Raw genomic sequence first — 16,109 nt, 5'->3', positions numbered from 1 at the left:
TTAAAAGAAATAATTCAAACAGATTAGAAATTCTTGCTGGCACTGGTGGCACACACCTTTAAACCCAGCACTTAGGAGGCAGAGGCAGGCAGATCTCTGTGAGGTGCAGGCCAGTCTACAGAGTGAGTTCAGGATAGGCTCCAAAGCAATACAGAGAAACCCTGTCTTAAAAAAAACAACAACAACAACAAAAAAAAGAAATTCTTCTATATACACAGTGACCTTACCAGGAAGGCAGAAAAATGGAAAAATGTATCAAAAAAGTAACTTCTTGTAACTCATGAAAAATTATAACTTATACCCACTCAGCACTTGACCCTAGTCTCTGATCTGTTGTGAATCAGGTCATTTCTGTACTGTTAATGAATTTACATGCCATAGCCAGGACAGAAAGTTGAACCTGCCCACCCTCCTTCAAGTGTGAAGCAGATACTGCTGACAGAGCTGGCAGCAGGGGACCCTGGAACTTGAGCCTCCCAGAGACTTGAAAGGGAAGCTGGGTTTCCCCTTCGCCTTCATGTTTTATGAGTGTTGGGAAAATGCTGGCTGTTTACTAATTATCAAAGCTGCTTTTATGACTTCCCCTAAGACAAACACAAAAGGAAAGGGTCCAAGTGTATTCCTTTAGGGCATGGATAAAAGGGTGACCTTTCATGCTCTTGGGGGACAGCATGGCCGGCATCCCTGGAAAATACGATGAGGAAGCATGTTCAGGAAGACAAAAAGCTTTGAAGTGGGAAGCCAGATGGGGACTGCTGTCACCGACTGTGAGGTGCCTGTTTGGCCTGATGTGACAGACCTGTTCGCTGTCCCTGAGCTGAGTAGACAGCAAGGGAGAATGCTAAGGACACTTCCTTCCCACAGAGCTTTTTACTGATGTCACTCCTGATTCACAAAGAACCCAGAAAGGACCCCTGGGCATCTTAGTATGTGCCCATAGGAAGCATCTCAGCCGTGTCCTTCCCTAGCACATCCTGTTTCATGGAACCCCAAACAGAGGAAAACAGAAGCAAAGAACATGCTGTTACTACCAAAAATTTAATTACAATGATTTAAGACTATCAGTTAAGTTTGACTGGAACAAAAACACATCTGCCTTTTAAAGTTCCTGAGACCCTGGAACTGGCACCCAGCACAAAAAAATTTTCTTCATGGAAATTTTTATTTTTCCTTAAGATCTACATTTTGGGTAAAAACAAAATGCCATCGACTGACATCAAGAATTAGCATAAAGCATTCCTTTCCCCAGAGAGGATGTGAAAGGCTCTGAGATCTCCTGTTGCCATAGCCAGTGGTTCCAGTATTTACTTGCGTTCTTACTTTGGTCTCTTTTGAATGGACAGGCCTTTACAGCTAGCTCCCTTCCTGTTTCTATCGGCGGAAACTGAACAGTAAAAAGCAGTAAATAACTTAGCGCTGTCAGTTCCCAAGGTTTAGATTCTTTCTTTTATATATTCTCTTAAAAGTGAGTTCAGCTATGGCACTTTCTAAAAATACAACCCAGGGTTGGGTTTATTGTTTCCCTAGCTTTGTGCTAACCTGTTTGAAGAACTTATGACAATGTGCAGTTTCCAGCGAGCTGCTGGCTCAGTGCTCTCAAATTCCTCTGAGTTTGACTTCATCTTACAGACAGGGTCAGATCTGGAACTTACAGTTGAGGATACCTGCCCTCCAAAGGTAAATCTCCCAACAAGCCCCTTCCAAATGGAAATTTTGCATGGTATTGTTTTCTTGTTGTTGTTGTTTTGGTGTTTTGAGATAGAGTTTCTCTGTATAATAGCCCTGACTGTTCTAGAACCCCCATTGTAGACCAGGCTGGCTTCAAACTCGTAGAGATCTGCCTGCCTTCTGAGTGCTAGTTTTTTGTTTTTTTGTTTCTTTTGTTTTGTAGTTTTTTGAGACAGGATTTCTCTGTGACTTTGGAGGCTGTCCTGGAACTAGCTCTTATAGACCTGGCTGGTCTTGAACTCACAGAGATCTGCCTGCCTCTGCTTCCCGAATGCTTGGATTAAAGGCAAGCACCACCAATACCTGGCTCCTGGGTGCTAGTTTTAAAGTCATGAACCACCACGTCCGACTGCACAGGACTGTTTTAACACAAGCTGACAGCCATGTTTTTCTCACCAATTCTGTGGAGTACAAGACTGTGGTCTTTACCCAGGAACTAGCAGCTACAGCTGTGAAAACATGAATTCAATGACCAGCACAACAGAAACAAGTTGGGCAGCTGAACTCCGCTAGGAGCGGGTTCCCTGTTTGAATGTCAAGATGGGATCAGCCTGCTTCAACAGAGATGGCAGGCTGGGCAGGAAGCCTCCTGAGTCATTTTTCTATTGCTGCGACTGACCATCACAGGATAGAAAGCTTATGAAGACTAAGGCTTTCTTGATTGGGAAGGTCAAGATCCCGCAGCTGCATCTGGTGAAGTCTCTCTCACTGGTGGGAATTTGGTAGTGCAGGTTGTCATGTGGTAAGCCTGAGTGGCTTGGCTCAGTCTCTCCCCCTCTACATATAAAGCCAAAGTCCTATTGGATCAGTGCCCCAATGCCCCAGCTCCAAACAGCACAATTGGATTTGGCTTGGGCACCAAGTAACTTACAGTGGTACAAGAGGTTTTCTCAGGGGTGAACAAGGCACCAGTATAGGTGTGGAGAGAAGTCTGGTACTGGGAAAATGTTTGGGAATTTGCAGTGATGACCCCTACTAAGAATCAAGGCAGTGAAAGAGAGTCTACCTTTGATGTCCCTCCCCTATAATGAGATTGATGACCATCTTGGTTACCATTCCTAGAACCTTCATCCAGTAGCTGATCAAAGCAGAAGCAGGCACCCACAGCTAAACATTGAGCCATACTCCTGGAATCCAGTTGCAGAGAGGGAGGAGGGATGAGCAAAGGAGCCAAGACCATGCTGGAGAAACCAGCAGAAACAGTTGACCTGACCTAGTGAGAGCACGGAGACCCTAGTCATAAAGCTGGGGAACCAGCATTGGACCGAACCAAGCCCTCTGAATGTGGGTACCAGCTAGGAGGCCTGGGCAGTCTACGGGACCTCTAAGTGGAGCCAGTGTTAATCCCTAGTGCACAAATGGACTTTGGGAGCCCATGGGGGGATACTGTTGCAGTCCAGATATAGGAAGGAGCGCCTGGGCCCTCCCCCAAATGATGTGAAGGACTTTGATTGTCCCCTGAGGGAGGACCTCACTATCATTGGGGAGGGGCTGGGGGTGGACTGGGGGTCTGTGGAGGGCATGGGAGGATGGGAGGGCAAGGGAATGGGGGATTGACATGTAAAATAAGAGTGCTTCTAAAGTAAATTTTAAAAAAGGATAAAAAAGTCAAGGTGTAGGGCATAAACCAAAGAACTCTGAGATGAGTTCACTGAGTCATTGGAGCCCTGAAGCCCTAATGACACACCCATCTGCCTCTGCCTTGACTTTACTTGTGCTACTGAGGAGACCCAGCCACAAATGGTGCTAGGAGGAGGAGGAGGAGGAGAAGAAGAAGAAGAAGAAGAAGAAGAAGAAGAAGAAGAAGAAGAAGAAGAAGAAGAAGAAGAAGAAGAAGAAGAAGAAGAAGAAGAAGAAGAAGAAGAAGAAGAGGAGGAGGAGGAAGAGGAGGAGGAGGAGGAGGAAGAGGAGGAGGAAGAGGAGGAGGAAGAGGATGAGGAGATGAAGAGGATGAGGAGATGAAGAGGATGAGGAGATGAAGAGGATGAGGAGATGAAGAAGAAGATGAAGAAGATGAAGAAGAAGAGGAGGAAGAGGAGGAAGAGGAAGAGGAAGAGGAGAGGAAGAGGATGAGAAGATGAAGAAGAAGATGAAGAAGATGATGAAGAAGAAGAAGAAGAAGAAGAAGAAGAAGAAGAAGAAGAAGAAGAAGAAGAAGAAGAAGAAGAAGAAGAAGAAGAAGAAGAAGAAAGAAGAGTGTCTTTCAGAGAAGTCAGAAACACTTGCAGGATGCTGAAGGGACTGAAATTTTTACCAATAAGGAGATAAGACATGGACTGTTGAATGGGCTTGAGCTCCTCAAAGTCAATGGCAGGATGACAGCATGTTCTTCACTCTTTAAATGAATGTCCAAGAGAAGGGAAAGACTTCCCCGAGACTCTGTGAAAGCACATATTTTAATTCAGAAGCTCTGGGGAAGGGATGAGAGGCTGTAGTCCCCAGATGGAGATGATTGGTGCCTGATGCTCCCTCTGCTACTGTGGGTTGGTCCTGGACATCCTAAGTGAGGGTCTGTCCCTCAGCTGTGACCTTCCACCAGCACTGTGCTGGTCAATTGTGAAAATAACTGAGCTGAGGGTCTTCCTGGGGTCTTCCTGTTCTAGAGTCAGCCATCACAGGGCCTATCTAGTTCCAGGGCAGGTCATCATTCTTCCTCCTATGCAGCCACTCCAGGTCAGCCATGCACCAGGGACTCCCAAACTGTAAAAGCCCCTTTGCCATTTATGCTAAAAGTGGCCAGGTGACACCATACTTACACCTGGGCAATAGATGAGTTATCATGGCCATCAGAGTTTATGAACTTGCCTGTAGGGTCATGGAAGAATAAAAGACCCCATTTTGAAGGAAGGCCCATTCATTCTTCCCTTGACAGGAGCCACAGCAGCTCCGGTGGCCTCAGCATTCCAACCCACGTGCAACGCCAATCAGATGAGAGACCTCCCATAGTTTATGGTACACCAGACAGGAAAGAGCTTTCAGAGAGCTTTGAGACAAGATGGGGATCAAATAAGATTGTTGGTAATGGTTCTCAGCCTTTGTAATACTGCAACCCTTTAACACAATTCCTCATATTGTGGTGACCCCCAAATGTAAAATTATTATCGTTGTTATTTCATAGTTGTTACTTTGCTTCTGTTATGAACCATAAAGTTAATATCTGTGTTTTCCAATGATCTTAGGTGAAAGGGTCATGACCCACAGGTGAGAACCACTGGTTTAGAGGTCGAGTTTGGGAGAACTGCAAAGCATGCATGAGCTTTGGGGGTCTGGATCACAGCAGAAGGCTGACATTCCATGACATTCTTGCAGCTCCTGCAGAAGGGTGGCATGACACTCCATGACATTCCTGCAGCTCCTGCAGGAACACAGTGAAAAGAGAGCTTCTGGAGAGAGCTTCAGTACAGGTGTGCCTGAGGCAGGTCACCTCTGCAGTATCTGGTGCTATGCATGTCATCACAACTGGTTTGGGAGTCCTTTTCTCCCCGGAGACTAGCTATGTGTTCTAACCTTTCTATTCTCCATGCTGCAGCTCAGCTTTTCCCTAAGGTCTTTTCCCAGCCATTCTGTGAGTGTCTCTCGCCTTCCCATGCTGAACAACAATCACATATCTTCTACTTCCCTGCTGTAGGATGCAAGGCTCCTCTCAGGCTTTACCCAGGGGTCAACTGGGTACAGAATTCCAGGTTGGAAGTCATCTTGCCTCAATTTTGAAAATATTGCTTCATGGGGTAGCAATTAAAGAGCCAGATGACATTCTGTTCTCTGAGCTTTTATGTGAAGCATGCTCTGTTTTTCCCTCTGGGAATGTTCTGGATGTTTTCTGAAATTCATCCTGATGTGAAGTGCCAGTTGCCTCTATGAGGCAGCGTTGCAATTGATGGAAAGATGCCAGTGATTTCCGTTAAAAGTATAAGCAGGCATAGCCTTAGGCTACTTACGGGATTTGCATATACACAGTAAGGGGTGGGAGCAACAGAGTAACACATTCATGTGTCTCACAGTGATAGAAACAGGATAGAAATAACACGCCAGCATTAAGGGACTTGGGGGTAGACCCATAGAGAGGTATTAGTGACCCATCTTGACCATTGTGGAAAACCAGTGGCAATGGTCAGCTCAGAAGATCTCTGAGTACAGGTGGGGCACAGGTGGCTCCATGCCCGATTGTTGGCACTCTCCAACCACATGTACCCATGGGAAAAGAAAGAATAACAGTTCATTCGTGTTGGTGGTCTACTTCTCTGGAAAAAAAGAGACTTAGCTCTGCAAGTCAGTACGGCAGTTCATGAAAAAATGAAAAATAGAGTTACATTATGATCCAGCTATAGCACTCCTGGGTACCTACTTAAAGAAATTCAAGTCAACATGAAATAGCTGCCCATCCGGTGTTATTGTAGCACTGGTAGTCATGTTGTGGAGTCAGCCCAGGTGTCCATCAAAGGGATGAGTGGATGGAGATGTAGTCCACACAATGGAGCTTTGTTCGGACATAGAGAATACTGCATTGTGTCATTAGCAGGAAGATAGGTGTGACTAGGAATCATCTGTCTCACAAAGTCAGGGATCACCCATATTCTGTCTGTCTGTCTGTCTGTCTGTCTGTCTGTCTGTCTCTCTCTCTCTCTCTCTCTCTCTCTCTCTCTCATATGTAAACACTGAAATAAAAAGCTTGCTATTAGGGATAAAGTAGAAAGGGAGTGGGAGATGAGAGGGGGAAATGACTGGATTGTGGAAATGTCATAATGAACATAATGAGGGCTATCATTTTGTGTTATTAACATGCATCAATAAAAAACAAATCAAATTTTGCCATAGAAAAAGTAAGGACTAACATTCAGGGGCACTTTTTTGGCACTTCCAAAATAGAAACAGCTGGGCATGGTGGGGCACCCTGTAATCTCAGTACTCGGGAGTCTGAGGGAGGAAGATCACAAGTTCAAGACTGACCTGAGAACAGAACAAGACCTTGCCTCAATAAAATCCCACAAGAATCGTGAATAGCGACATCTTTACTTCTTGTGACAGTGTATTTATACTGCGCAACTCCTTTAGAGCAAGAAACACGGCTGACTTGTTTTTATAGCCCAGGTTTTTACTTAGAACCTGATTCGTTGGCAGGCCCAAGTCCATGTTCACAGAACCTACAGGAAGAGGTGTGTTAGGCTGGCTCCTGAAACCAAACTTATCTAGGATGTGTGGTTTGAGCTGATGGGGCTCATTCATGTACCTAGCCTGCCTGGGAACACATGTCACTGCCCTCCCCAGCCTTCCTCCTGGGCAGTCTGGATTCACTAGCCCAGGCCTGCTCCAGTAAAATAAAATAATGAGGAGACCTGATTGGGATGATAGTATTTTTACTTACCCCACTTTCTTGCTGTATCTCTTAATGCTTCCAGAACATCTTCCCCAGTCTTCACTCACCAGTTCCCAATGAGGGTAGGATGCTCAGCATCCCAGAAACGCTCATGGCTTGTGGTACAGATGAGAAGTTCACCAACATCTAGTGCATGGACTGATTATCGAATTAAACAGTAGAATTCAGATCATTCTTCACAACAAAGCCAGCACTATCATCTCCACAGGACTAAGTCTTCTGGAAGAGACATGCAGGATATGAAGGCCAGGGGAGGCAGGATATGCTAGACAGGCTTCCAGAGGAGAGGCAGTGTGACTCTGTGACAAGCCAGCCACTTCCCATCATTTTCTGTGCCCACTGACTTTCAGTCACTCAAGCCGCTGGCTGTATAGGACAGCCTTGACCATGTACAGGCTGACTCTCTGAGCCACAAGGTAGAATGTGTCAGGCTTATCTGATGCTTTCTCACATGCTAATTTTACAACTAGCTTAGATATAACCAAGAACATGTCACCACCCTCTGTTGGAGGGGGGATTTTAAAAAGATTATTGGTCATTTGTTGAAACACAATGTTCAGTGACACTGTAACATAAGATGTAGTTTTCGGAACTCCAGGGAACAGTCCTTGCAGCCCAGAGGACATGCATTATTTTTCCCTTAGTGTATTGTGGCTTTCAAACAAGCTTAGAGGCCTTTAGCCTTGATATCTGAGCTTCAGAGGCTACTTGACAACACCTGTGATTTCCTTTAGTTTTCTTCCCTGGGCAGAGCAACAGCCTTGAACTTCCTTCCCTGAGCTGACCAACCACACACACTGGGGGCGGGGGTAGAGATTTAAAACCTGAAGCTAAATAATACCCTCTGACCTCTCTGTCTGACAGAAGGAGCTCTGATTGTTAGCACTCATATTCTCCAAGGGACCAGGGTAGTAGACATCACCACCCCAAGTAGAAAAACATCTTCAGATTGTGAAAAAAATTTTTTAATTCCTTGTTCTGTGCATTATCTCAGGGGTTTAGGGCTCTTGTTGGCTTTCCGTGAAAACATCTGGAGAGGCTAGAGAATGACATCATCACAGTGACACTGTAGTTACACTGACTGTGATCTTCCGGATGGGAGACATGGCTCAAGTCAGGACCCATCTGTCTGGCTCCATTGTGTTTTATGCAGCTTCTGAGGAAGTTCCTTTCATTACTCAGTGTTGTAGTTTGGATCTCAAGTGTACCCTTCCACCTCAAAGCTCGGTTGCCAGGGTAGCATTACTGGTAGTGGTGGGTATTTTGGGAGGTTGGACCTTGAATTCACTCTGCTGCAAACACAGCCACTTCTGACTCTGGGTGAGAGCCAGCCCTTTCTCCCTGTAGACAGAGACCTCTTCTGGTTCTCAGTGTGATACCAGTGGGCTTCAGAAGGGAACTGGCAGACTTGGCTTGCCTCTTCTGGAGAGGAAGCTGTGTGTTCACATGCCAAGGCTGAGGAAAGTGTAGCCAAGGGGGCATTGTGCTCTGCAGGCCTCACAGGGGAGAAGCGTGAGTCATGTGCTTTCAGAAGACAATTCTGGGGGAGACAGGAACCTCGGGAGCCCTGTTTGTGCATAGGGTTTGTGGCGAGAACTAGCTTCTTGAACGCAGCTGTGGTGGAGGCTGCTGGTGATTTCCTTCCAGCTGCCCTCCCTCTTCCGCCCAGGTTCTGGATACTTTAGGCAGTAAAGTCAAGGCTGTGTTTGTAGCCTCCTTGGTAGGTAGGCGGGAGTGCTGGGCTGGGTTCTCACCAATGTCTTTTAGCAGATGACAGTCTTCTAGGGGACAACTGGTGCCTGCCTTGGTCACTTTCTCACATCCTCCTTCCTTCTGATGCATCCCTATCACAGCTACCAACCTGAACTCCCTTGTATGGTGAAAAGAGCCTGTGTCTCCAAGACTCACAGTGGCCTGCCCCTGCGGGTGTTCAAAACAGACATCCCCCTTTTCCTTAAGCCGCAGTACTTGAGATTTTCCTGTAATTTGCTCCAGAACTGTTTTGAACTGTGTTAGTTGCATGCTTGTAATAAATGCTGGATATACCATCTTCATTTTGGCTCACAGTTTTAGAAGTTCCTTCAGGCCCATGGCCAGGCAGCACTCAGTTATAGGAGACGGTGGCAGAGAAAACCCGGGAGAAAAACTAAAACCAGAAAGCCCAGTGGAGTTCCCATGATTGCCTTCAAGGGCCTGCCTCCAATGACCTAAGGACATCTCACTAGAGTCCACCGCCCTCCCAATATCTACTGCCTCCCCATAAGTCTACCCTGGCAACCAAGCTTTTAACGCATAGTTTTAAGGTGGTGAGGGATACAGTCAAGATCCAAACTACAGCACTAACTAATGAACAGAAATGTTTGGCTAGTCACCCTGGAGTGTTTCTAGGAGTCATAAATCACTCGGAGGACAAGCACCAAGGTGTATTGGCTCCCTGGCCCCCTCTTGACTCTACTCCCATAGGCTCAGGACTGATCTCCTACCCTTACCATCTCTAAGCCACACCCACACTTTTTCAGCCACATATGCTTTTATGAATGGCATCTTTATGAATGGCAAAGGAAGGAAATCTCCCCCAGAAGAAAAAGGATCCCCTCAGTGTCACGCCACAAAGCCGGGGCTGATACTCAGTCCTTTGTTACAGTCCTCAAGCCACATTCCCAGAAGGAATCTGCTTGGTCACTGATGTGGAATGACAGGGCACACACCTGTGATCAAAAGAAAGTGGCAGTGGACAAATCAGACAAATCGCCGTGGTGTATGGGGGCATCCATCCTGGGGCCCTACTCAGGGCAGTGCAACAATGACACTTTTGAAATCAACAGGGCTGCTCCTGTACCTCCTCAGCTCTACCTGACTGTCCCATGTCATTCATTCATTCATTAATGTTAGGTTCAGTCTTAGGCTTGTACAAGATAGTTCTCCATCACCAAACCATATCCTTAGCAGGCCCAATTCTGCTTTTGTAACATCAAACAGTTTCTTGTTGTCAAACCATGATTGTGCGGATGAGGAAGAGGGATTAAAACCTCTCTCAAGAATTTTTATGATAATATCAAGCCCATGAAAGGCCTGATGCTTTATCTTGTGGACAGAGATGGCCCATCTCTTCCTTCCTGTATGTGCATCTGTTAGGTAGAAGAATGACAAGGGGGTGGAGCCAGAAGTGAGGATTCCTGAAAGATAGTCCAGGTTCCTGTTTGTAAAGCCTGACAATCTACTGTAAACCTCTGGTCCCAGACTTCAATGTTTTTAAAACAACCAACTATCTTGTCCTGACAAGCAACCCAGCCATGAGATCAATCATGGGGTCTTTCTTCATCTCAAAGAGACATTAGGTGTAGAGCAGCTAAACCACCACAGCTGTGTCTTGGTAGCTGTTTCCTGGCAGTCAGAAGACACCTTTCTAGTTTAATATCCTTAAGATCGATGATAGATTATTCCTGCTACATCAAAAACTAAGACATTGAGATATTTCCCCACGCATATGCACCAATAAAAGGTCCACATCCTGAGGAGATCCGAGCTTCATTATACTATCATTCTGACACCCTACTTTATGGGCTGTTCTAGAAGAAATATCCTAAAATGGAGACTTGGTAAACTGCAAGTTGGGAAGGAAAAAGGCTCACCTTACTCCATCAACACAACCCATCTCGTAAATATTCATAAACTCTAAAATCCTCAACACAGAGCTCTGTGGGCTGGTTTTTTCTTTGGAGCAGGTTGCTGTCTCCTTTGGTCACTTACTTTACTTTGCTAAATAAACTTCTGCTTAAATCTTATCTCTTTACTGAATTCTTTCCTTCATGAAGATAAGAACCAGGAGACCCCTTTGTAATATCTCTGCAGAGGCCAATCCAGGAAGTCTTGGGCTTCCTCAGTCTTGGGCTTCCGTAATTACTTTGAGAGTGGTTGGGCTAGTCTTTGAATTTCTGCTACAAGGCTGAGGAGAGCAGTTCTTTGCGCCTCTTAGTAATTCCTTTGCTGTTTCTTCTAAGTGGTCACTTGAAGAGGTCCATTCACCTGAAATCAAGAGCTGCTAGCAATGGTCTCACTCACTGGGGGCACATCTCTGTGATGGCTTCTGGCCCTGTGATCTGTGCTTCCTAAGGAGGATGCCCTGCCTCCATGCTGGTGGCCCATTCAGCTGCTTCTTTTCACAGTTCCATCAGGACTTCAGCAACATTGTCCCAAATGTCCTGTTTCTCAATCCTGTGATCACTCACATCCTGGGACTCAAGAAGTGGGGGAATCAGAGTGGGTCATTCTGCTACTTGTTTTTACCATGTACACTGTCTTGGGCATATCCCTCAGAGGCTCAGAATCTGGTCCATTTCCATTCTCCTGAGCTCTAGCAAATGAGGTACACTGTGAAGAAATATCAAAACAATGCACACAAAACTGGAAAAGGTAATTATCAAATTAAGATTTCTCACACACTTATCATACTTAAACAACAGAGAGTATGTTGTTTGTTACACTTAAGAACAATCCACATATGATGCATCTCTGGGGTCCACTTTGGCTATGGGACATCTGTAACAGTAAGTACTGAGTGTCTAGGCATCCCAGGAGCTGGGAAGGCACCTACTCGCTCGTCTGACATGGGTGAGAAGGCACGAAGCCGGTCTTCAGCAAGCACAGCATGACCCTGGAGGATCTGCCTTCTGCAGCCATGTGATCATAGGCACCAGTCACCCCATCTCTGTACGCTCTCCATGGTCTGAGAAGAGGGCTTGACATTACACCAGTAATCAGGTGAGGTAAGACTGTGTCTACGCAGCTGCTGTAGCCCAGAAATAGGCAGGTTCCCAGTCACTCTTGGCCAGAGCTGGAAGCCGAGGGACAAGGACCTACATCTCTAACCTGGTGGGTAAATTAAGTTACTGTACCAGATGCAGCATGAAGCTTTGCTGGCAATGATGAATGGCTCCAGACGGGCGTGATGCTCAACTGTTGCCCATATTCATCCTATGGGGTCATGAACAGAAGCACTGGTTCCAGTTAGGACTCATTCCAGGAGATTAATTCATGTGGAGCCACCATTGAACACTGCAGTCCTTGGTCATACTTCTGTTCTCAGGCCATCTTCCTTGGCTCCAAATAACTTTGTCTAACCTTTCGTGTCTTCCCTTGGGTCCTGGTTCAGGTGTGGCTGCTTCTCAGAGCTACAGTCTTTCTTGGTCAGATAGTGATGGCCTTCTGATCATGACCAGAACCACCAATCTCTCTCTCTCTCTCTCTCTCTCTCTCTCTCTCTCTCTCTCTCTCTCTCTCTCTCTCTCTCTGTCTCTGTCTCTGTCTCTCTCTCTCTCTGTCTCTGTCTCTGTCTCTCTCTCTCTCTCTCTCACACACACACACACACACACACACACTGTATACGTGGAAAATCTGCAGAAATACAGAAATATTCAACCTCATACTCAATACCAGGGACAAGTTCACAGATGCTACTGTGTGTCTGTGTCATGCCTTGACATAATTCAAATGTATGTAAACCTCAAAGTGTTGTGCCCAAATTCTGAATCCCAAAGTCACCAAGAGGCCCATTTCTATGCAAAAGCAAAGAGTCTTTTATTGTAGTTGTTTAAAGAACTAACCCCATTAGCTCGGGACTTTCATCCATCCACCACGGTGGAGGGCTGGAGAAAGACCCCTAGAAACTGTGAGGCGGGGATATTAAAGGGCAGTGTAAGGGGAGTGTCTAGGGGTATGCAACAGCCTCAGGGATGGTGCACTTCCTGTGTTGATTGGTCAACTGGTTGTTATGGCCCATAGTCCCTCCCAGGGCAGTTGCTATGCTCCACACGTCACTGTTGTCCACTTGTCTTTAAAGAACACCCAGAGCCATAAAGCACAGCCCAGCATAGCCCCGCCAGCTAACTTCTGATTGGTTCCTTGCCACAAGGAGGACATCTGACCTCCTAGTGACCAGGACAGGAGCGGCAAGGTCATGTAAGCATATATTAGTCTGTCATAGCTACTAAAATGGGGAGGGGAGGGATGGACTGGTCACTACATAAGGAGTTTGCCTTATCTCCTGTGGAAAACAACAGTTATCAGAAAAGAAGAAGGAAAATTAGAATGGATTTCTGAAATCGTCTCTATTTAAAAACACTGCAATGTTTTCAACAACACATGCAATCCCATATAATTTGTTTCTGGATGAGATGTCTTTCCAAATGGTTTACCAAAAGGTCACCTGCAGCTGGAGCCTCAGTCTTGAGCCCAGTGGAACCAGGCTTCCTAAAGGAAGGAAGAAGTGGTGTCCTTTGGGGGTAGCTTTCAGGGAGGGAAATGGTGGTGAAAATTAATGCCCCCTTATTTTTAAAGAGGAAACACAGCTGTTTGGCCTGAAGGATGTGTGTGTGGGGGGAGTTCTCAGGTTGTTGTGTCCTAAGACAGCTGACACATGTGTGGAGGACATGGGGATAGGCCATGTCAGACAGAGTGCTAGTGCCCACCCTGTGAGTTCTGCAGGTCTACCAACAACTTCTGGATTCCCTCCATTGTCCCTCAGAGAACAATGGTTCACAAACCATGCTGCTGAGTCACAGGGGCGGAGCTGCCTGTCCTGGCTTAGGGCTTCTTTCTCCTGGTTTCTTAACACTCCTGCATCTGCCTGACGGGCACCAGGCAGTGGGCAAAGAGCTGAAGCAGTCAAATCACCTTTCAGTCTCTTACTTCTGCTTCTGTGTGTCTCTGAACCAACTGCTTAGCCTCTCTGAGACCGGTATTCTTATGCTGAAAGTATGCTTAAACTTGAAATGTGTTTAAATGAAAATGCAATTCCTTAAAATGGAAACATGCATAGAAAACAGTATCTTTCTAGCAGATCAGCACAAGGGTGTTGGAATTGTGGACTGAACTTGGTGTGTCCCCTGTAGCCCTTTGATCGGATGAGGCACCCTGGGGTTCAGGAGAATTTGAGACTCGTCTGCTGGGTCCAACACAATGACACTTAAAAGAGACTGCAGGTGTAAAGCATGGCTGGTTTATGCTGTTGGCACACTGCTATGTCTTTGGTTAGTTTCAAATCTTACACTTAAGTCCCTTCAAAAGTCATGTGATGAGCCGGGCGTTGGTGGCACACGCCTTTAATCCCAGCACTCCGGAGGCAGAGGCAGGCGGATCTCTGTGAGTTCGAGGCCGGGCTGGACCGATAGTCTCCAAAACAATACAGAGAAACCCTGTCTCGTAAAAACCAAAAAAAAAAAAAAAAAAAAAGTCATGTGATGCTAAGAGTGTATGTCTTTGAAATTGGGGAAACAAATGGGTCTAGGAAAAACATCATCAGAAGCACTGTAAATGTAGTAGGTTCTTGGGACTCCAGGATTCAGCGAGTGGAGAATGGGTGACTACAAAGAACAGCTTCCTGGACCCGGAGAAATCAAAAGTATAGGCAGATGGTTACCGGAACTTATCAGCTCTTGTGATGGCCTCAAGAAATTATCCATTTGATGACTCTACTAGTTTTTGGTACCAGAATATTGCCATTTCACAGATTCCTGGTCCTATCTTCTCTACAGTTGAGTTCCCTTCCCTCTTAGGAAACTCATCATAGCTCGAGATCACGTTGGGACTATCCTAGAATTCTTCTCCAACTTGTGTGATACCCACTGGATGAAAACATTCATGATCTCATCCACTCCTAATAAAGGGCGCTTCTGACAGAGGCCATTGACCTCATTTGGAGGAGCCAAGCTGAAGCTCTGACAGCTGATGGTTTTATTTAACTTTGTGTCCCTGAGCTAAGCGTACTGAGAGGCACAAAGCAACATCTGCTACAGCTACTTAATACGTGAAGGAATAAAATCCTAACGCACACACATTAGCCAGGGCTGTCCAGCTGGTGAGTGATGGAGCCAGGGCTCAGTGGGGGTTTAGACTGCAAGTCCTGCTCTCTCTCTTCTGGGGGATGGACTGGCTAGGCTAGTCCGGGCTTGGGGGTGGAGGTTTAAGTTCACCTGTATCTTATAGCTTAGCACTTTGTGTTTGGGTCCTGTGCCACATTTCTATGGAAACAGAACAAAAAGGGGTTGCCACTGAAATCGCTTTCCTCACAAAATTCATGGAAAAAAATGGCCTGGTGTTTGTCATGTAAAAACACAAAAATGGGCAAAAGTCACAGTGCTTGATTAGTTGTTTAGTCCTTGTCTCAGCTGGGAGCAGGAGGGCAGAGAAAGAGGATGGGGAGGGCTGTGGAAGCAGGTTCCAGTGGAAAAGGCAAGAGGAGCTAGGGCAGACACCACCGCCTATCCCTGCAAGGGATCAGATGGTGTGGCTGTCAGTCAGCACTGTTCCTGCAACAGATACCCAAGATAAACCGACTCACACAGAACAAACGCTGGTCTTGGCTCACAGTTTCAGATGTCCCAGCCCATGGTCACTTGGCTTTATGGCTGTAGGTTTGTACAGGTTAGTATAATGTGGTAGGAACACATGGAAGGAAGCTGCTTGCTGCATGGCATGAAAGAGAAAGAAAAGGGAGCACAGGGTCCCAGTGTTCTCTGCAGGGCACACTCCAGTCACCTAACTTCCTTCCCCTTGGGCCCACATCTTCAAGGTCCTACCACATCCCAACCATACCACAGGCATGTGCTATAGCCTTGCTGGGGAGGGGCAATTGCAGATTCAACTATCTACCTTCTAACCTCAAATTGTATTGCTTTAAAGGCCCCTCAAAACTCGCACACCTTAAGTTCACAGCCCCCCTTCCTGCTCTGGACTGGATATAGTCTGAACCTGCCTTGACTCTTCATGTTCTGATACCTAATTTCCACTGTCAGGTATTAAGTGGGTAGGAGCTGAATTGACACTGGCATCTGAAGCAGGGAGGCTTTGGGAGGTGATCAGGATTAGATAAGGTCATTTGCCAAGTGTCCCCATGACTAAATCCTCATGGGATGAGAAATGACTCTTTTGGCTCTTGCTGAGGGTTCCACAGCCTCCCAGTGGGAAGAAACTGGAGATTAGTAATGGTTAGTATTTTGTTTCTCTTCGT

The sequence above is a fragment of the Mesocricetus auratus genome, unplaced genomic scaffold, assembly GCF_017639785.1.
Source record: "Mesocricetus auratus isolate SY011 unplaced genomic scaffold, BCM_Maur_2.0 Super-Scaffold_6730, whole genome shotgun sequence".
Classification (NCBI taxonomy): Eukaryota; Metazoa; Chordata; class Mammalia; order Rodentia; family Cricetidae; genus Mesocricetus; species Mesocricetus auratus.
This window is presented reverse-complemented; position numbering follows the sequence as displayed.